Below are 8,917 nucleotides of genomic sequence, written 5' to 3'. Positions count from 1 at the left end.
ACTTCATTAGCAACTATTCAACATCAAAGGTTAGCAGTCTGAACATCGCATGTTAAAAATATTATAATTGTACTCATTTGCATAATGATGAAAGTGTTAAGCCTCTGCTGAGTCTCTGAGTCACTGAGGTTATAGATATTTTCGATTGTGAAGTGGTATCTGTTGTATAATTCGAGGAGTTTCCACTTAGCTACTCTTTGAGTTAAATTGTTGCATCATGGAAATAGCTCAAGAATTTAGAAAAGAGGAAAAGAGAGTCGAGATGGCCAAGCAAAAAAAGTACACCAAGAAAGCTAGGGAAAAAAGACTAATTCCTTTCGATCTCAATGTCCGCCCATATGATCGGAGCTTAGTTAATTCAATGCATGCCTTCAGAGCAGCTCAGGAGATAGATCAAATGATTGTAGCAAATTTTGCTGCAGAGGTTATGGCTAAGGCAATGGCAAGCAGTGGAGACCAAAATGACAATGCTCCAGGGACCATTGTTGTACTTCAGAAAGATACACCGGGCACTAATGTCCAGACAGATGGAGCGATTGCTTAAACTGGATCCCCTCTTTACCTCCCTCTCTGTTTTTCTTTATTTGCCTTTTTGGATACTTATTACTTGCATTTGAGGACAAACGCTTTTTATTTGTGGTGGGGTGAGGTCCACACCTTTTGTGTTGACAGTCATGTTTTGTTCTGTATATATTTGGGTTGTTGCTCTAAGTTGTGTTTTAAATACAACTTTTCTGTGAATGTTTGAGCTTATGGCTCCTGTTGTTTTACTTGCAAAATAATTTTGATCCTTTCGAAAAATTGTCGCCACCTCTTGTGTTGAAAGTGTCTCTTCTTTTGCAAAAATTTAAGTCTCAGTTTCGATCAATACCGATGACTTGAATAGTGCTCTTAATTGAACAAACATGAATGCATGGCTACGACAATGCCAAATGAAGTTACATAGACAATATGCGCACTCTTTGCATCTCGTTGTGACTAGCCATTTATCGAATTGATTTTCTTGTGAGGACCGTTGCACGCTAGAGAACGTGTCTAGTCTTGTTTGACTGAAGTATCGATGCCTGGTGTGATTAACTTACTTCGAACCATGTATGAATAAACATAGAGTTTGCCCGGTTAGTCTGATTGATTTAGAAAGGTGTACTCTTGAGATGATCTTAGGCAATTTTAAAGAGTGTGAGCCAATTTGACATATACCTCTTTTTGTGGCCTACCCGTGAGCGTGTGAAACTCTTTTGAATACCCTTTGAGCCTTACCTTTCTTCGGAAGAACCTTGATGAACCTAGACCTTACTTGAACCACTACCTACAATCCTCCTGAGTTGTGGTTTAGCGAATAACCAACTTAGGCCAAAATCCTAAGTTGGGGGTGTGGTGAAAGGGAAAAGGAGAAGTCAAGAAGTGCAAGAAAATTCCTTCTTAACCCATGGTATTGCATAAAAATGGAACCCCTTCAATTCAATTCAATTCAAAAATAAAAATGGAATAAAGTACGAAGGGAATCGGGTTTCAAGCAATCCATGGAGGAGAATAAAACAAAAAAAGGTGACTTAGAAGCACTAGAAAAAAATTGATAAAGGAAAAGAAGGAATGCCTTGAGAATGCCACAACTCACGAGGAAAAAGTCATTGAGCCTAAATGACCACACCTTTGCACTCAGCCCCATTACAAGCCTTACATAGACCTTTTTGATCTTGTGTAAGCTGGATCGAAAATCAATTGGAAAATAAGGGCAAACCTATGGGTGAAAACATGCACTGTGTTCCTCTTTTTGAGTGTGAGCGTTGTATTTGATTCTTGATCGTAAATTGACTTATATCTGTGTGTGAATATGGAATCATTCTTTGTGCGAGGGCATTTAGATATTTTTGTTGAGCTTGAACTTGAACAAGTGGCAAGTATTGCGAGCATGAGAATCTTTGGTGATGGTGTGTCACAATTTGAATCTTTGAGTACACAATTGATCCTTGCATAAGTAAATTGATTCTTGTTGTGGGCATTCATGATTTAGTCTTATGTAGCACTGTTTGAGGCTCCCTTTTTGAACGACTGAACTTTAGTTTGCTTGAGGACAAGCAAAAGTTTAAGTTGGGGTGTTGATGAGTCTACAAATTCGACTCATTTAGGGCTTTATTTTAATGGAAATTGTGTCCTTGAATGCTTGTTTTACCTAAATACCTGATTAAAATGCTGAAGTTTCAGGTATTTGAAGTTTTAGTGGAAGCATGGACACTTAGGCGCAAAACAGAGCAAATAGGGCTGAAAAGAACAAGAAATGGAATCTTGTGGATCGCCGAGTTTAACTTGGCGAGTCATCGAAACGACATGAGCCACCCTTCGTTCCATTACGCGAAGCCTTGAAAGAAGTGGATCAAAAGGTGAGGAAAGGAGCAGTCGGCGGGTCGTCGATCAATTTCGCGAAGCAGTACTGTACCGCCCAATAATCCAGAATGCGAGGATGCAAAAGGCAAGACACTGAAGGCGATGAGCTGACCAAAAGGCGGATCGCCGAGTTCATCGGCGATCTTGACTAATGTCGCCGAACAATCCTCCGCAGCACAATTTGTGAAAACTATAAATACTATTTAGAATTAGAGATATAAAAAAACATAATATTATTATTAATTTTTTACTTCAGAACATAATCTAGCTAATATTTTTCTCTCAAGTTTGGAGAAGATTTTGTGGAGATTTGAAGAAAGGAGTTCTTTTTCCCCAAGTTGGAAGTGGGTCTTCTCTATTAACTTTCCTTTGCTTAATTCAAGGTTTAATTTCTTATACCCAGTTGATTTCATTATCATGTTAGGTATAATTTCTTATTTCTTGATGTGTGGCTAAAAACCCCCATTCTTGGGGTGTGATTTAGCAAATATGGGTTGATATTCTTGTTGGGTCTTGCTTGCTGATAGGTTAGATGTATTTTAATGGTGATTTCACCTAGTGGTTGTGGTTTAATCTAAAGGGTTTGTAGTTGCAAATAAAAAGCCATCCATGTGTTTTCGGCTTGCTCAAGGGGAAGGTCGCGAAACCAAAACCACTAGATTGATGGCCTAAAGAGTGGGTCGACATGAGGTTCAGCCCAAGAGGGTGAGCCTTAGTCCCATATCCTAACACTCAGCTCGAGAGAATGAGTGGGGTAAGGCGTAGGCTGGTCTTCATGCAGAAAATGGGTGTCCGAGAAGAACGCATTTGAAACGGGGTAAGTTGCCCGAGAGGGAACTTATTTTCATTTAAAGCTTAGCCTAGTCACTATTATTTTGCAAATCTCCGATCGAAAGCATGTACCCAACAATTTATCTCTACTTGTATTGCGGTCACATCCCAAGAACCTTTCCCCACACTTGATTTTCTTGTTTATTTTGCTGTTTTAGTACTTGTTACAAAAACCCCTTTGATATTTGACACTTTCGTGTCACCCCCTTTAATTTACAAATGCCTTTTTATCGCAAATGTCTTTAGCTACGACTAGTTAGAATGTAAATTCTATTTTTCTTTCAATTCTCAAAATCGCTCTCTTGGGACACGACCCTAACCCGTGGTTGGGTTACTAAATTATCGACGATCGTAGACACTCATACCGTAGGATAGTGTCGTTGGTCACGATAAGCTTCAGCACACCAATGGGCCTCTTCATAGTTCTATCAACCATGAGCAATCGCATCGCAGTCGATTTTTTATTCCCTAAACCCAATTTTTTGTAAATAGACAATGGCATCAGATTAATATTAGCATCCAAATCACAAAGCACCTTAGCAAAATGCAACAACCCGATGATATAAGGAATAGTGAAGGCACCAGGATCCTCCTTCTTCTGTACAAGGGACCTTGTAGCAATTGCACTACAATGTTGCAACCTATCATCATCTTCAAAACTCACAGTCCGCTTCTTAGTCACCAAATCTTTCATAAACTTTGCATACCCAGGCATTTGCTCCAATGCTTCTGTCAACGGAGCATTGATGGAAAGCTTTTTCAACATTCTAATAAACCTGTGGTACTTCCCTTCTTCAGTCTTCTGCACTAACCTCTATGGGAATGGAGGTGGAGGTCCAGGCATGGGAACAACTTTCTGGGTTATCTCCATTTCCTTCTCTGTAGCATTGTCGGACTCTCCAGTAACCTCGATCTCATCATCATCTTTAGTATCCTCGTCTGATCATTGTCGGCATTGTCTCAAAAACCCTCGTCTGATCATTCCCTGCATAAGTATCCTCTTCATAGTAGCATTCCTCAATCGGTGGTGGATATTTAGTCAAATAATTCACAGCATTTATCTTTTCGGTACCTCTGCTCATGTGATTCAACACCAACCCAAGTTTTGTCCTCATTTGAGCCATCTCCTCACGAATGTCATCGGCAGATTGACTAGGTGCAGATTGAACTGCAAAAGTGCTTCTTCCAATGTGTGACTTTTGAGTGCTCAATGCTTTATTATTCAAGGAAATCTTCTCCAGTTTCTCAGCGATCTCCTCAAAAGTTCACTCACCATAAGATCCTTCTGCGATAGTATCAAGCACAGCCTTACCATTGTCATCCTGGCCTCTGTAGAAATACTCCGTTAGTGACTCATCATCAATACAGTGGTTTGGAAAACTTCTTATGAAAGCAGTGAACCTGTTCCATGAACTACTCACAAACTCTCCAGGTAGTGCTACGAAGTTGTTAAGGTTATCTTTGTGGTTCAGTTTTTTTGACACTGGTGCCGCACCCTATTTCGAACCGGCCGAAACAGTTCACAACATAATATGGTTGACACTCTGATTTTGGAAAAAAAGTTTTTGTTTTAGAGTCGCCACCTAAATTTTAAGGAAAATATTAGGAAAACCATTTTTTATTTATGTAAATGTAAACTCTGTTTTGATTTGCGAAACCAGTGAGATTCTGAGTAAGGGTTTTGGTTACTCGAGGGGAAGGTGTTAAGCACCCCTCAAAGCCTATCCAAAGATAGTCCTTAAACTCAATTTAGGAAAATATGATTAGGAAAACTTGTTTATTTATTGGGTTTTAATGACTAAATGATAAGTTATTAGTTAGTTTAAGAAAAGGGTACAATACAAGGTACGACACATATGTCTTATAAAATAAATTTAATAGTAGTATTGTAAAATAAATAAATAAATGTACTTAAATATACGATATATTCATATGTAAAATATATATAGGTAGGTGTATCATAATAAAATTATGTTAAAAATATATAGATGTTGAATTTGCGAGAACGTGTCGTCTTATTTAAGACGTGAAATAAAAATAAGATAGTAGTTAGGTGTGAATACGTAATAATATGTGATGTGTAATTTGAGTGAAAATATATAAAATGGAGTTTTCTAAAATAAAATAAAATAAATAATACTAGATGTTAAAATATTAAAATATTATATAAAGGTTTGTGATCTTAAGTATGGTATGTACACATAGGTTGTTTAAAACATACGAATATTCCTTATTTATTTACATGTTGGGAAAAATTGACAATAGATTATATGTAGTAAATAATATGTATATGAAAGTGTAGGGATTTATAAATTATAAAAAATAAATAAGTAACTTCGTAAAAGAGATAGTAGATATGAGAAAAAAATAATATAAAGGGTAACAAAATACTAAGTCATGTATAGAGAAAACTAAGTATAAAATATAGAATTTATACCTCTTATGTGCATGCATATATATGTATGTACCTTGTATTTTGAACTTGTTGGCTTATCTAAAATCATGAAGTAACATGTTAAAAGATTAGAATGTTTTTAGCAATGTTTGATCCAAAAAAATAATAAGAATAGTCAATATACTTTATAAAGAGGTGATGTAAAGAGTATAAAAATAAAATTTGAAATAGCGTGTTACAAGATTAAATGATTCGAAAAAAATAAGAATAGTCAATACATTTTATAAGGGGTGATGTAAAGAGTATAAAAATAGGCCTAACTATTAGGACTCATTCTATAGTCACAAAAAATATATATATATAATTCCACAAGTTAATTATTTTTAGCCTTTATGTATCTCTAAATTCATTTGGAAGTCCCAATTTATGAGTTTTAATTTTTTTCCTACTCAAGTACCTGAATGAATATTATTTCACCCTTTAAAACTTCAATTGAGAATTTTAGATGATAAGTTTTCCTATTCCTTAAAATAAAGGCCTAAGTCTATATACATTTCTTTTCCCAATTTTGAAATGCTGATCGAATATTATTTTTAACCTTTTGAAACATCCTTTGGAAAACTCTTAAACCATAAGTTCCTTTTTCCTCAGCTTGAAAAGGCTGAAAAGAATGTTATAGGTAAAAATGTTAACCCATTTTTCAAAAAAATAATATTTTGTATAATTTATTTTAAAAGTATTTCCACAAAATTCTCAAGCGAATAATATTAGCTCACATAAATAATCTTCAAATAAAAAGACAAGCAATGTATCGAAAACTTAAGAGTTATGTAGGCATAAGTAAAGGTTAGTCAACATATCAAAATAATATAATCAAACTCGAAAAAGGAAAGGCTAAGTAATGTTGGACTCCTATTTATGAGACTCCCAAGTGTTGCGATGATCCTAATTGCTGTTGGCCTAATATCTTAGGCCAATAACGAGTTCCAAAGTAAAAACTCCAGCTCTCCAGTTGTACATGAGACATAAGAAGAAAGAGAGAGTTAGAAAGAGAGGTACACCCGAATAATAGTCTCTATTAATGACATGTTTAGACCCATGTACAAGTATTATAATCAAGAATGCGACAAAAGTTGAGAATAATATTCCTAATTATAGACATCCATATATAAAAAGAGAATGAAAAAAAAAGAGTATCATGCCAATAATAATCATAACGATCAGCAAGATTTTAATAATTCGACGTCAACAATCTAGCACATCAATTGAGTACTACATGCTCTAAAAGGTTCGCCAGACATTATTCATCAAGCTAAGAAAAATATCACTTCAAAAATATGTCTATTAATAGAAATGTAATAGAAAAGCTGATGGTTTATACAAGTTACTACAAAGGGTGCTCATTTAGGAAATCATTTGCCGTATCGATTATGATTAAACAAGGAGGTGTTGACTAATATGCTTGCACTACACCTCTTACATACTAAAGAAAACAAGGGTTGGGAAGGTCATATTTTACTCTAGGAAAGAATTCGTAAAAAAAATAAAATTCTTAAGCCTATGGTGAGGAGAAAATCTCAAACTTAATACACATCAAAACGGAACAGATTTAAACTAAATTGTGTGGTATTTAGTTTAGAGCATGAAATTTTAAACAATGGCAGAAGAATAAATTTTACATAAACATATAACCGACATCTTATTTTACTGTCAAAAAAACGTAATTATCATCTACTATTTTACTGCTCATATGCATGGGGGATCTAAGTCACAAATTATACAAGAAAGGGAAATGGACTGCTAACCGTATTTTCATAATATAAATAAATATTTGGCTGAAGTTAAGTTGAAAGGAGAGTGCAATTCGAAAGATAGGAAAGTTATGGCTACATTTTTTCTGGGAATTCTGGGTTTTACAAGATAAGATGTAGTAACTATCAACATACTTGTTCTATCGAGATTTAATTTGACACGAAGTTCCTTACATGACATCGATGTTTGGAAATTAAAAGAAATCTTTGAAGATACATTCCTACGAGCTCAATGTATGTAATTCGACTAGGAAAGTGGACCAAGAAAAACAGAGCCTATACTAGTTATTTTCTGAAGATAAACCTTCATACATATTTGTTATTCTAAGGGGGAAAAAAAAACAAAATACGCCAAATACAGCAAATAATGTATGTTTTGTTCTCTTCAAACATATATGAATTGTGTCCTTCAAATAATGCAACACATCAAGATATTTTATATGCTGACCTTCGATAAAATAGTAGCAACAATGTATTATACATAGAGTTCGATGGAATAGGAATAAGCAACCAGATCATCTTGAGAAGCATATACTCAACGGACTATATCATTCTTCTTCTCTTTTGATTCATATGAGATTGATTTATTAACTAATTCATGGTCATGGTAATTAAGATAGATAACGATTCATCGACTCATATCTTTAACCTCATAAACATACGCCCTTAGTTACATGGACGTGCAAAGATTTTCAAACAAGAAAACCAGACCAACTTCAGTTATGTAGATCGCAAAAATAGTGATGTGGCTTAAGTTTAATACCTAAAACTAATTAATTTGTATAAAATATATTTAACAGGCATACCTCGCATATCAGATAGACAAATCAACAATTCCTCTAATTGAAATTATCTCATAATAACCATTTTATGTATATACTCAGAATGAATAAGCAGAATCAAGATAGCAACACAGAGTAACTATATTTTTATCTCCAAAAAAAAAGCTAAAAAAAATGTAAAAGTGGGGCGATTTCTGACCTTGTGTGGAGCAGCAAACAAAGGCTTTGATGTCAAGGATTCCGACCTCAAACTCACTTGAACTCACACCCAAAAAATCGAAAACAAAAGGAAGGAGAAGATGAAATTTTTTACCGAACGGTCCCCTTTTGAAATATATTGTTTCTATCTGTTCTTATCTCTATTGTTGGATCCTTGATTGCAGTTCCTATCCGTTTTTCTTGATGGTTGTTCCAGATTTTTCCGGATCTCTCCGATGTTTTTGATTGAGAACCCAAGGGGTCTTTTTATTGGTAATTTTGGAGAGGCTTCCACTCTCATACCCATAAGATTAAGGGTGAGATGAACCAAAATCCGATGGTTCTTCGCATCCCCCCACTTTCAGGCGGAGCAATGATGATGGTCGAGACTTCTAGGCCTGCTTTGGGTCAAAAATAAATCGGAAAAGATGTAAAGTTGATAGAAAGGGGGCTGTGATTGATAGAGGATAGGGAGATATATTGAAAACCACCGGAAATTGCCATTTTCCGGTGGT

General features: G+C 35.2%; 1 long non-coding RNA gene across 1 annotated transcript; it reads right to left on the bottom strand.

Moving 5' to 3' along the window:
- Window positions 1-6,378: 6,378 nt before the first annotated feature.
- On the bottom strand, window positions 6,379-8,911 carry LOC107061770 (uncharacterized). The gene is made up of 2 exons (XR_001474204.1): window positions 8,404-8,911; window positions 6,379-6,617 (listed from the first exon to the last, which is right to left on the bottom strand). It is a non-coding gene; the product is annotated as an uncharacterized lncRNA (long non-coding RNA).
- Window positions 8,912-8,917: the final 6 nt, after the last annotated feature.

The sequence above is a fragment of the Solanum tuberosum genome, unplaced genomic scaffold, assembly GCF_000226075.1.
Source record: "Solanum tuberosum cultivar DM 1-3 516 R44 unplaced genomic scaffold, SolTub_3.0 scf00165, whole genome shotgun sequence".
Lineage (NCBI taxonomy): Eukaryota > Viridiplantae > Streptophyta > Magnoliopsida > Solanales > Solanaceae > Solanum > Solanum tuberosum.
Note: the sequence above shows the minus strand (reverse complement) of the source record. Positions and strands in the feature narration are given on the sequence as shown.